At 40.9% G+C, this 13,508-nt stretch overlaps 1 long non-coding RNA gene across 1 annotated transcript; it reads left to right on the top strand.

Annotated features, from left to right (window-relative positions):
• The first annotated feature begins 4,415 nt into the window (after nucleotides 1–4,415).
• LOC146811191 (uncharacterized) lies at nucleotides 4,416–6,422 on the top strand. Its single transcript, XR_014965790.1, has 5 exons — nucleotides 4,416–4,507; nucleotides 4,595–4,691; nucleotides 4,792–4,876; nucleotides 5,225–5,298; nucleotides 5,583–6,422. It is a non-coding gene; the product is annotated as an uncharacterized LOC146811191 (long non-coding RNA).
• Nucleotides 6,423–13,508: the final 7,086 nt, after the last annotated feature.

Raw genomic sequence — 13,508 nt, 5'->3', positions numbered from 1 at the left:
TCTTTTATTTATCTCTAATCCTCAGACCTCCTTGCCGACCTTTCTCTCAGAAGTCTCTACCTTTTCCTCAGTTTCTGGATATAAACTCAATGTAGACAAATGTGAAATTCTTCCGTTAAATAAATATTGTTTCCATGCTGATTTTGTGTCTTCTTCTTTTCATTGGAACCCTACGAAGATTAAATACTTAGGTTTATGGTTTACCCCTTCTATTAAAGATACTGTATCATTAAATCTTAACAATCTCCACTCCACTTTAGCTAATTCTACTTCGCGATGGCACCCTTTATTTTTGTCTTGGTGGGGTAGGCTTGATTCTATAAAAATGATGTTGGTCCCTGTAATTTTATTTTTCTTATCTAATCTTCCAATTAATATTCCTTCCTATTCTATCAAAATTTCTGTGGCAGAATAAAAAACCTAGGATGTCTTTCTCCAAGCTTAAACAACCTAAGCATTTAGGTGGAGTTAACTTTCCTGATTTTGCATCTTATCATACCTCTTTTTTTCTCAAAAATTCCTCTTCCTTGTTAACACAGAACGCGTCCGATTTGGTAGCTTTACCTTTGTGGGTTGAAATTGAGTCTTATTTTATTTCTCCTCTCTCTTTTGATGAATTTTTATCCTTATCTAGCACTCCTCAGAAATTTTCACTCCCCATCCTTAAACATGCTCGTAAAATTCTTTACCCACTTATGCTTGATGGTTTGGATGATCGAGATCGTTTCTTGCAGTCTCCGATTTGGTATAACAAACATATTCGGATCAAAAATAGAACTCTTTTTTGGACAGACTGGTTCCATCTTGGTCTTAGATGGACTCACCAACTTTTTCAAGACGCTACCTGTATCCCTTTTTTTATCTTACAAGAACGCTACTCTCTTCCTTCTTCCTATCTCCCTAAATATACATTAATGACCCTAGCTGCTCAAAGTACATACGATAATTTCGCGTCTCCTTCTACACAGATCAACCCCTCTCCTCTATCACTTTCTTCCCTGTCCTTGACCACTTCGGCTTCTCAAATCTACACTAAATTGAGAGACAGTGGCCGCACTCGGGATAAATCTAAAGTAGAATCTAGTTGGGAATCTGATCTTAGTGTTTCCTTTTCCTCCTCTGTATGGGATAAAATTTGGATTAAACTAAGAAAAACTTCTAGGGCAGCAAATACCACACAAACGCTATTTTTCATATATAATAGACTTTTAATTACTCCAGCTAGATTGCATCAGATTAATCCTCTTAATCCCTCTACCTGTTGGTCCTGTTCAGCTCCTGTTGCGGATCTTAAACATATGTTGTTTACATGTCCACCTATTCACCAATTGTGGATTAAGGTATGGCAACAAATTAACAAAATATTTTGCACAAATATCCCTTTTTCTTTTTCCCATATTTTTCTAGGTAGCGTTGCAGATATATGGTCCTCTTCCACTTCTCTTAATACTCTCATCATTGATTTACTTATTGCTGTTGCTTTTCAGCAAATAACTAAGTCATGGAAAAATGACTCTCATGTTTCTTTTCAGGGCTGGTGGTACGGTGTTTGTTATAACCACAGATTGGATAGAGCAGATGTTCACCCGATTGCACTTGCCATTAAACGTGACTTATTATGGTTTACCTGTTACTAATTTTTTAGATAAGTCTGCTCAATTATTCCCAAGACATGTTCCAATTATTGAAGAAGTTTCTAAACATTCTTGGATTTGTATTAACCAATCGTTTTATTTTACTCTGTTTTTCTTCTACTTTATATAATTAAGTCTTTTGTAGTGAGATAAGTATGATATATATGCTATATTTTTTCCCTGTTGGTTTAACTATATTATTATAAGACATATGAATCTTCTTTCCCCCTCCCTCCTTTCCTCCCTTCTCTTCCTTTTCTCCTCTCTTTATGATATGCATTATATTTCTATTTTTTCTTATTATTATTCCCTATTGTATTGTATTATTGTATTCTTCTATATTTATATCAAATAAACTTTCTTTTAAAGTGAAAACAATTGTGAAGACGACTCAAAGTCTGGAGTGGACATGGTTAAGCGTTTATGTAATTCAACACACAATGCCTGAATGATGATGCTGATGAATGATCTTCTATATCTAAAATATCAACCACCTTTAATGCATGGGTGAGTAAATGGGGACAGTGTAGGCTATTAGGAGTAGAACTGAAGATCCTGCACTGAGTTGGTGTTGCTTTCACCATATCTTCCCCACCAAGGGTGTGATCAAGGAATGGTGTAAATTATTAAGTAAAAGCACACAAGGGCCCTGGGTCTGAATAGAGAGGGAGAGTGCTGGAGTATGCCTCTTACAGGATGGTTTCCTTCACCCACCCATAGATGGCATGCTTCATCATATAGTAACCTCCTAGTGCTGCACACCTAGCTGCAGTGCGGGCTACAACCCCCTTACTGATGGGGAGGAGCTCAGGGATGTTTTCAGTGTTTAAGTGAGGTCTCCTAAAACCTATAAATAGCAGGGTGTGGTGAGAGAGATGGTGAGGGAAGATCAGTGTGTGTGATAAAAAACAAACTCTAAGGTACGCAAGCAAACTTTATTAGGTAGTTCGTAGGTTAGAGCAATAAACAATTCTCAGACAGGAGGAAATGAAACCTATCATAGAAAAGTGACGGTTAACATGTTTCAGCCTAATACCCTCCATGGAGGTTTGATAGCTTTCAACAGGACCAAAGTGAAGTATAGGTTAGAGTGCCTGTGTCATAGCAATTAATTTTCGAGAACGTGCGTCTTTGGCCCCGGTACATTGACGATATTTTCTTCATTTGGACCGGTGACCAAGTGTCCCTAGTTGAGTACATCAAATGGATTAATGCAGCAGATGTCAACCTTAGATTCACTGCACACACGAGCACCACCAAACTAGAATTCCTTGACGTCTGGGTTGAACATCGGGAATCCAAAATTTGCTTCTCTCTTTACACGAAACCCACTGCCAGGAACACACTCCTCCATTTCGATAGTTTCCACCCGAGAAGCCAGAAAGATGAAATACCTTTCAGTCAGTTCCTACGCTTGCGTAGAAACTGTACTACTATCAATGACTACCTCGTTTATGCTGAAATTATGAAAGAGAAATTCATCCAAAGAGGATACCCCCGTAGAATGGTTAAGAATGCCCGCAAGAGAGCCCGTTACTACAATCGTGACTCTATTTTTCAACCCAAATCGCAAAACCAGCCAGACAAGTTAGTTTGTGTCACTAAACACTCTGTGATGAATAACAAAATCAGGCAAATTGTAAACTCACAATGGCATTTGCTCAACCTAGACTCGGAAATCACCCACATCCCCAAACCTCTTTTTGCATTTCGCAGAAATATAAACTTGCGAAACTGGATAGTCAAAGCTAAACAGCCTGAACCTAAGAGCTGGACGCAAAAGTCTATTGAGGGATCGGCCCCCATCAAAGGAAATCACAAGTGTGGGACTTGCCATGCATGTGCTCATGCCATAGTTGGCGACAATATCTGCATAAATGACTACAAAGTCATCATGAAAGACATGACCAACTGCAGGACTTCCAACTGCATCTATGTCATCCAATGCCCTTGCTCTCTCACTTATGTAGGCGAAACAGCTAGAGAGGTAAGGATACGAATAGGTGAGCACAAATCTAACATCAGAAGATCCAAACATGGAGCCCCCTTAGTAGATCATTGGGTTCAAAAGAGCCACTCTGAAACTGACCTTCGCTGGACGATTCTGGAAAAGATCCGCGTACAAAGAGGAACCGACAGTAACAATGTACGTAGGAAACGAGAAGTATTTTGGATATTTGTCCTCAAATCTAAGGACAAGGGTCTGAACGAATCCCTCCCTTGGGAGAATGCCATTTGTTAAACCTTTTTCAGACTGCCCTAATGTGTATGCATCATGACCTTAATGTAGGAAACTATATATAGGCGCTAGGCGATATGTAGGCTTATCTTCTACTATGTTGCCATTGTTACCTCTGGTATAATTTGGCTTATCCTATTAGACTTATTTGATATGCCCCTTATTGGAACATGTAGTCGGTTGCCTTAATATTTTTCATTTTATTTGCACCCTTCTTTACATATCTTTTTATCTGTTTGCATAATTTCATTTACCTCCGTATATGACTCTTGCTCACAGCTTGCTTGCAGCATTTTTCCTCATATCACTGCCTTCGTAATGCAACATTTTTCTATTTTTCTGCTTCTGCAGTTGTTGAATTTATACTACTTTACCTATTTATGGCCTTCAGTCCCTGTTTATCTTTCTGCCCTACGTTTCCTTTTAGAAAGACTTGCTCCCCCCCTCCGTATCTCTGATGACGTGTCCTTTTCCTCTCGCGTACCACCAGTGACGCGTTAGCCCATTGGCCTATTTAAACGGCGCTTGAACACCGCGTGTGCTCTCCGGACCGATCAGTTTCACCTGAGGCTTTTTCTTCCCGCTCGGAGCCCTCTGGATTGACAGTACACGTTCTAAACTCGCGCTTTATCAGGTACGTTAACCAGACGCAATCCTTCTTTCTCTTTATCATAGCGCCAGAAACGCTTTAATTTTTATATTTTCTCCTATATTTTTATAGCCCTGTTTAAATCCTATCACAACGAACCTTCCCGTGGCTTTCACGAAGATGTATCTATATTATTTCTCCATGGCCCTTTAAAGCCCTGTTCATTCAGGTAGAGATTGTTATGTTATTTTGTTTCCCGTATTCTTTCACTTTGTCTGCCTGAATGTACCCGTGTCTCTCTCACCCTATCTTTTAATCTAATTTTGTAGGATCGGCAGCCAAATTTTCTCGCACCCGGAATTCTATTGATAAGGGATTCGTTTCTGATTCCGAGAGCGTCCTTTTTCCCTTCAGGTGAACTTTTGTTACCTCTGCCTCTTTGAATGCGCTTACATATGTATATTTATTTTTCCTAGTGCTTCTAAGCCTCATATTCATCTGTGCCCTTGTACACCTTAGTCTCGGCACTCTCCCTGAGGCACGGATGCATGCTTCAAACGATCCTCTACATATCGTATTTTGTGCTGTGTTTTTTTGCTTTATCCTCTTACTTCATTAGAAAAGTGAGCATACATGGATTTTCTTTGCTGATATGATTTAAAACCTGTTGTGGCAGCTTGAATATTCTAGGGTCTGCGCGCCCTTTCGGGACGCCTTTCTACTTGATTAGTTCATTTTTTATATGCTTGTTTTTCTTGGCAGAATTATTTCAAGCAAACGCATCGATTGATTCTAACCTGAGCTATCCTGCTCATGCCCTGTATGTGAGCTCACAGGTGAGCGCAAACGATCCCTTATGTTCTCTCCCCCCTTTTTCCCTTTCCGTTCTTCCCTGGGATAAGAATAATTACTTTTGATCATGTGTCCTGAAATATCTAGTGTACCCGCATTTTAATTAATTCTCTATGTAGAGAAAAATATTTCTAATTATGCTTTGTTGTTCTGTTAACACTTGTGACTAATGACTTTGTATTATATATGCTGCTGACTTAGATGAACAATGTCACTAAGGCTTTATGTTGATTAAGTTATCTTAATATACTGTTATTACTTTTGATAGGTCCCAGCACAAACCCATACTAAGACTCTTGGTTCTGTTTGCCCTGAGGAAGGTGGCACCAACATTTCGGTGCATTCACCGAAACGCGCGTCGGCGTCTACATGTGGCCCACCCAAGCCCTAATTCCTCAAATTTGAACATGTGTCACTTAACACGATATTGAAAATTCATATGATTTTGTGTACATATTGAGTTTTGTTCATAAATTGAATATTCTTTGGGTTATTTACACCTTTTATATGCGAACGTGTGATTTTAGTGTTTATGCAGTGGAATGATTCTGGTATGAATGTGTAAGTCAGCGAGTGTTTGAGTACGTCTGGGACCCCGTTTAGCATTTTCATTGTTATTTTGAAAGTCTTTTTGAATCAATAACAAATCAGTCAATGCACTGAATTCATCTTTTCGAAATCGATCTAATTTAAAAAAAAAACTCTTATAAATTTGTTTCTCGATTATGTTCTGAATTTAATTGTCTGTATTTTCTTTTTGTTGTCTTAGTCCAAGTGTTGACATACTAAAAAGACGATACATTGTATGTTCTGAAATTCATAGGTAGAGACCCTTTTTACTTTTTATAGCAATTAATCAGCCATAAAAAAATATACTGAACCAGTGGTTGGAGTGATTCGCCACTCATATAAGTCCCCACTGGTAATGATGTTACCTGTAAAGAGATAATGCATCAAGAAAGACCCATGTGCCATGCACATCCAGCACTGTGTGTCTTTGGGTCCACATACAACGTGTAATGGCCATAAATCTTAGAATACCTAACTGTTACCCAAAAATGTATTAAAAGTGTATGTCGAAATAAAGATAAACAAAGTATGCAATTATAACTTACCCACTGTGTAAGGTCATGAATAGCACCTCTACCTCGGTGCAAACTCGAGGGTGCGTCTGTGTCCTAGAAAAAGGCGGGACACGACGGAGATTAGTGGTACATTGATAATGAATGTGACATCCACAATGTAAAGGCAGCCAATTTGTGATTAAAAGTAACTCAAGGAACTAGAAACCTAGTTATATATGGTAGGTTAAGAGGGAAAAACTCCTTGTGAGGAAATTAATCACTGATGTAGTAACAGTGATCAGGTGATGGGTAGCTTTTGTGAATAATAAGCAGATCAAAAAGGTTATGGGTGATATTTTCCTGAAATGTTAAGCATAGAAACCGAAGTCACCCTGGTCTCACTAAACATATGTTGGTAAGCAAATCACGGGCACTCAATGACTCGATACCCCAACAGGAGGGCCCGGAACAAGCCTTACACAGCTGATACTCTCTACTGTCCTGCAGCTAGTGGGTAAATCTTGATACAACAAAGATAATTAAAGTGCTTTAGAATGTGGTGCAGGGGGCAATGTTGGGCGTGATTTGTCATCACGACTATTAGTATCACAAAGGTAGTGAATAAAACCAAAGAAGAACAAGATTGAAAGTGCTGTTATTGCTTACCTCTAATGGGGCTATGCCACGGGAGCTAGTTCGTGCCTGGGGAGGACAACCAGCAACTCATGAGTACAGTAATTTATACTACTGGTTTGCGAAGAATGACCTGCCCTGCCCATCTCGGTTGGACCAATGACGGTGTGGGAGCCAAAATGAACTACAAAAGTCAATAGACTTGTAGTTTTAATGCCATCGTGGAAGGAGAGTTGTTATATGCTTCCACTGAGCACTAGGTATCATGGGAAATATCATGGGAAATATAGCACCATGGTAGATTCCATGCCATTGGTATTATAACTTTATCAATGGACTAATGGCCTGTGACTTGATAGTTCGCCATGGAGTGACATGCCTACCCAGTCCAGCAGGGTGAAAAAGGCTTGCAATGAATCTACCAAGTATATTTGCATGCATACGTGTGACTATATAGTATGGCAAGAGGGTTATTAATGGTGGTGTGTTCAGGTGGAGTGTCTTAGTTGTAGGAAGTATGATGGGGCAAATTCTTTGTCAAATGATCATTGAGTTGTGTGATCTGAAGGGACTTTGATGGTGTAAGACTAAACCAAGGGATGTTATCATTGAGGCCCTGACTTCCACTTTATAACCGAAAGATCCAGCATTGTTCCATCTTGAAGAGGTATTGGGATACATTAGTTATTGTTTGTGGAATTGTGGGTTTTATCTATTACTTTCCATTTTAATTAGTCGGCATCGTGCCTTTTTACCAAGAAGTGTGTATTGTCAATTTTGTGGCTTGTTTTCTAAAATGGATAGTACTCTTGTGTTCCATGATCCATGATCATTTTTGTTGTCATGCCAACATATTTCAACCCGCATGGACAAGTGATCAGATAGAATAAAGGATCTGAGTTGCAATTTGCATGTTGTCTTAACTCCCATGGTTTGTCGCTGTCCATGTGGACATGCGTTACATGACCTACATTAGAAATGACCGTTGACTGGAGGGATACCCCCGAGGGTTTCCTGTTTATTTTTGTTTGGGGACCGTGGTCTAGTGTGTAACAAATTATCACGGTGGATTGTACTTTGTTTGAAAGCAGACATGGGTCTGGGTAGGGTTAGTGCTCCTTTGCTTAGAATTTTCCAATATTTGTTGATGCATTTTTTGGATGAGACTTGACTTATTGCTGAAAGCATTCACACAAAGCAGTCTGTCTATGGGTTCTTTCACTGATTGAGCCTCAAGCAGAGAGTTACAGTTATTGTTCCTCATCTCTTGGCTGATCTTTGTATCGAGGCCTCTGGGAATTAGGGGTCGAGACATTTATTTTGTAATTCTGCTGCATGGCTCCTGAATTTTTTGCCATCTGAGCAATTCCGCTGCACTCTCAAAAATTGTCCAAATGGTAAGTTATTTCTGAGAGACTTGGGGTAAAAGCTAGAATATGTTAGCAATGCATTCTTGGCCATTGGTTTTCTCTAAAGTTCCATTTGGAGTGTGCCTGCTGACACGTAGCTCCTCAAATTCAAGAAAGAGAGCCGTTCATGACTAAATTTGCAAGTAAATCTCAGGAAAGTGTTACATTAGTTAAGCCATTGGTGGGATAACCTTATCTTTTCCAGTTAAGGGGAGCTGGTCCCAGGTGGGTCTTTAAACCTCCTCAGGCCCTATTTTTTGTGCATTGCTTTTTTGTAAATAACACAGCCGAATGGAAGAGCGTTAAGGGTTTGATGAATGGATGGGAAAGGGGATTTATGGAAAGGTGTGACAAAGACAAACACTGCACACAGACAATGTTCATCTGAGCGATGAGCAGCCAACCGTCATCAATCTGTTGTGGGAGGAAAAAGAAATGCAGGAATGACTATGCCACAGTTCTAAAAAATTATTTTAAAAAGAAAAATGATACTGTATTGCCAAATTGAGAGGTGCATCTGCATTCATCTTGGATTATCTGTCCATCTTAAGTACCTGACTGAAGCGGTCCGGTAAGGTAAGCGTGAATGTTATAGTGCTTTATTCTTTTGTGCAGGAGAAGAAAAGTCCTGGGAATCGTAAAAAAACAAATGATATACTTAAGAGATTGTAAACATCTTCCAGAAAGCTTACGGTGGGTGACCCTAGAATGTCACCCTCAGATAACACACTCCGCCCTCTTTAGGATGGAACAAAGATGGGTGCATCGTTTGGACTCAGATCATCAGGGACTGAATGATGAATCCCTTGGGGCTCACTTGCCAATAACTGAGAAATAAGCCAAGCCTTACACAGTGTCCCCTAGCGGGGTTCATCACAATGACCGAAATGTTTCTACTGAAGGAAATGGGAGATTATCACGCATTTGAGAAAACTGCTCCAAACTTTAATGCTACTTCCGCCAGACCACTTTGTCATTGATGAGGCAGCATCTATTCCAAATAATGACTGCATCCTCCATGTACACACGTCAACACGCTATTTTCAAACCGATGGGTTGAGAGAAATCGAGTTAGCTTAAATCAAAACATATACACGCACCCTAGGCTACAGATTTAATTATTGAAAGATTAATATAACAGAATCACATTACAAACTCAGTCACCTCGGACTTTTATGATGAATGACTATATATATCATAGCTTTCATAAATTCGGGACATTTTTGCCCCATTCGAGACCATGAAATACGTCACACCATATCGTTTCTTAGCTCCGACATATCTTTAATGAGCATCCCAGACACTCCAAGATGGCTGACATAATTTACTAGCTTTTCGGCTGTCCTGACAGAAATGCCACATGACACACTCTTCCAGAGCTCAAACCATTTGGCTTCCCTCCGCGGCCCCGCCAGTAGCTGTGGCTGGTATAAGAGCGAGCCCACACTGAAGGACATTACCATCCCGCTTGTGGCGGTGCGGGGTAGGTCTACCACTGGGCAGGTGAGTATTGAAGACGCTTTGACAATCTCCCCCAGTCTTCAAAAATGGCAGAGGTAAGCTGTTTCAAGGGCTGTTCAGGTTGAGTTAAGAACTACTCAGTCCCTACCGTGATTGAGATCATCCACGTTGCTTACTCCCCTGGGTCCTGGGGGATTTTCACCTGTTCTGCAGCTCCAGGGCTTGACTTTGCTGGGCACCCTGGTAGTCTGTAGTACTATGTGATTTCCTCCCATTACTCTAGGCTAAGAGAAGCAGGGTTTTTTTAATAATACAAGGAGGACGGGCATTCTATCTTACTTACTGCCTTGCCCTGCTGAGAGTCACTATCTTGTCATTGACTAACTGGGTTTGTAGATTATTCGACAAGCAGTTTTCATACATACCAGCTAATCACTGCCCTTATTTTATCCTTATTCATTTGTTAGAAACAACACTACATGTGTCTAGTATCCCGCTGTAACTGATGAGGCGCGATATTACAAACATTAGATGAGGTTTAGATAACTCTGATCCCCACCGTTGGCACAGCCTATTCATCACTGATGTTGTTTTTAATTTTTGTTTTTAATTGAGAGTAACGGGTGTGCTATAATTACCACATTTATAGCACTGCATATCTATAATTTTCATGAGTGATAACTACTGGTATCACCATGTATTGATTGTGTCACCTTTTGATCACCATATAGATCTAGAATTTTGGATTGAACTTATGTGTGATCACAAATGCATAACTAATTTCTTATGTTTTCAAATATATTTGTTTCTTTCTCAGGTCGGTCTCTATACCTGTGGGTACCGTTCCTATAGGTACATTACGTGGTAGGTAGTTTTTCACCTCACCATTAGGTGTAGATCGTTTTTCTTTTCATTTGGTCCTGAGGAATCACCACAGATCATTCTTGACTACTAGGAGAGAAACATGTAGACGATTTAGGAGTAGAACAATTTTTTGACACATAACAGCCAGATAATCGCCACCCCTTATATTTATTTTAACCAGGCTGGGATCCTTACAGAATAAAATTAATTTAGAGGATTCCATCCCCTGTTTTATCTTGCACATCAACCATTACATCAACACCTACTAGGCCCCTTATACCCACGGCACCTACACAGCAAGGAACTAAAGATCTCCGGTAAAGAGCCCCTTTAAGGGTGCCCGTCTGGTATTGCAGCGCCGACCCGACGAGGAGCAGGCCCATATGATGAAGCATGACACCTAGCTTGCTGGGTGTGTGAGGGCCCTAGTTCCAAAAGGAGGATATCCCCCTCCTCCTTGGAGGACAACCTATCCACGTGACATCACATAAACATTCTTACTGTGTTCTTTGACCCACTGAGGAACTTCATACTCACTTCTTGTAGTTATTGAAGTAGTCAATCCCTGAGTCCTTTCATCATCCTCCTGATTCCGAGTCAAAAATATGTACAACTCCTTAACGATTTCAGTCCCTACTCAAATCAATCAATCAGTGGGTTTTTGTAGAGCGCTGCTTGTCACCCCGGGGGTTCTCCAGGTTTCTGTGAGCCTTTTTCGAAGAGCCAAATCTTGACCAATATTGGCCCCCTGTAACAAAATTAGCTGAAACCTGCCCCTGCAAACAGCTCAGCCGCACCCCCTCATCCCTCCCAGGGGGGCAGGCCGAGCAGTTTGCCAGGGCCGGTTTCGGTTCCAGCCCTGATTGCTTTAGTTAATTAAAATCTGTTGTTTTCTTTTGAGACTCGCAACAAAGCGAACATTCTCTTGGATTCCTGGACGGCATGCCAACTTGAACTAATGTTAGTCTGCGGCTGCATTTCTGAGTCAGGATAAAACGCTTAGGGGCATAGAGCTTTCCTCACGCCCTGAAGTTATCTGTTAGCAAAAAATTTTGTTTTAAACTTAATGCACGGTCAATCTGCCACAGAAAAAGAGTGGCATTATTGATTTTTAAAAAATTATGTTTTTTTGTTACTTATAGCGATTCACTCTGAATATTTTGTATTTTTTAAGCTAAATTGGACACTATGCGTCTATCTTTCTCACAACTGTTGTTTAATATATACTTTGTAGTTAATCAATGCTTTTTTTTAAAAACTGCAACAGACAGGATTGATTTTTAATTCTAAGTATGTAATTTATAATTGATATAACCAATTACTAGTGAAAATGTGTGTGGAGTGATTCTTTGTTTTTTTCCTATCTTTCACGCATTTTGTAGTCTAAAGTTCATCTAGTAATCTGTAATTTACAGTCTTTGTATTGCTTATTTAGTTACTTGGGGCCTCTCATAGCCAACTGCAGTATTTAAAATTTCCAATTAGCTCGACAGCTCGACAGCTTAACTCCATTGGCAGCACATCTCTGGAAGCAGGGACATTCAGCTGCATTGTGGTAGCTCTACCCCCCGCACAAAACACCCAGCAGCAAACACCTACCACCACATCTGTCTACCAGGACCTTGATGACCCACTTTCAAGATTTCAACGCAGTGAGGTCCAGAGGGAGATGGCTGGTCAGGAGCGGGTGGGTTTGACAGCCTAGTGGCCAAACTGGATGGGGTCTGTGGGTATCTCAGTCCCATTAGGAACCACCAAGAGTCCATCACAGGCACCCTCAGTCCACTCCATGCTCTCCAGCATTCTATGGCTGACATCACTGGAGTACTGATTCACAGACAAGAACAACTGTCCAGTTAATGTGGCTCCAGCGATTAGCTCAAGGAGTTGCGTCAAATGAGAATGATCATGGAGAATATGGAGCAGATGTAGGCCTCACACTTGGCATCCATGGCTGCATACCATAGAGACATTGCTGGAGTCTTGCAAGCCCTGCAGCTAATCATCACTGTAGTGCTGCCTCAACCTTTGGCACAGATGAATGCTGCTGCACCATCAACATCCATATCTCACCCCCCTGAAGTGTCACAGCTTCACAGTGCTACAACCAACCCTCCATCACGCACACGGAATGCACATGAAACATCAATGGAGGAAGATGTGGATGAATCAACAATCTTGCAAAGAAGTCAGCGGTAGCATTCATCTCTGTCAAATTGTCTGTTACTCCTTGGAACTGTGCCTACCATCATGCCCCGGAACATCAGCTTCCACTTTCCCATGAATGATTCTGCTACACTCACCTTGGACTTTGTTATGGATTGGCAAGTTTCATTCCCAATGACACTGCAATCAGCTTGCTGTCTGAACTCTGCCTCTTCCTCAACATGACTCTTCACATTTTCCGCCCGGACATTCACACTATGGGGTGTTGTTACGCAGAGAACTGGGCCAGTCTACTACCTCAGTTACTGCACATGTAAATAAAACCAATTGAGTCACTAAGATGTGTGTTGCCTGTGCCCAATAATGTTTAACCCCTTCGGTGCTCATGACGGAACGGTTCCGTCATGAGCCACGGTTGAGCTGTGCTCATGACGGAACCGTTCCGTCATGACCACGCCCGCGCAAGATTCCGTCAGCACAGCGGCGGAATTTGCGCAGCATGGAAGGGGTTAAATGTGCCAACAATGCATGTTCAGGGTAGCCATCATTACTTATCAAGGAACATTTGACAAAGGGAATATGATTACCCGGTGTCCA

This window comes from Triturus cristatus, chromosome 7, assembly GCF_964204655.1.
Source record: "Triturus cristatus chromosome 7, aTriCri1.1, whole genome shotgun sequence".
In the NCBI taxonomy this organism is placed as follows: domain Eukaryota; kingdom Metazoa; phylum Chordata; class Amphibia; order Caudata; family Salamandridae; genus Triturus; species Triturus cristatus.
The sequence above is the reverse complement of the archived record's forward strand: the minus strand, read 5'-3'. Positions and strand labels throughout refer to the sequence as shown.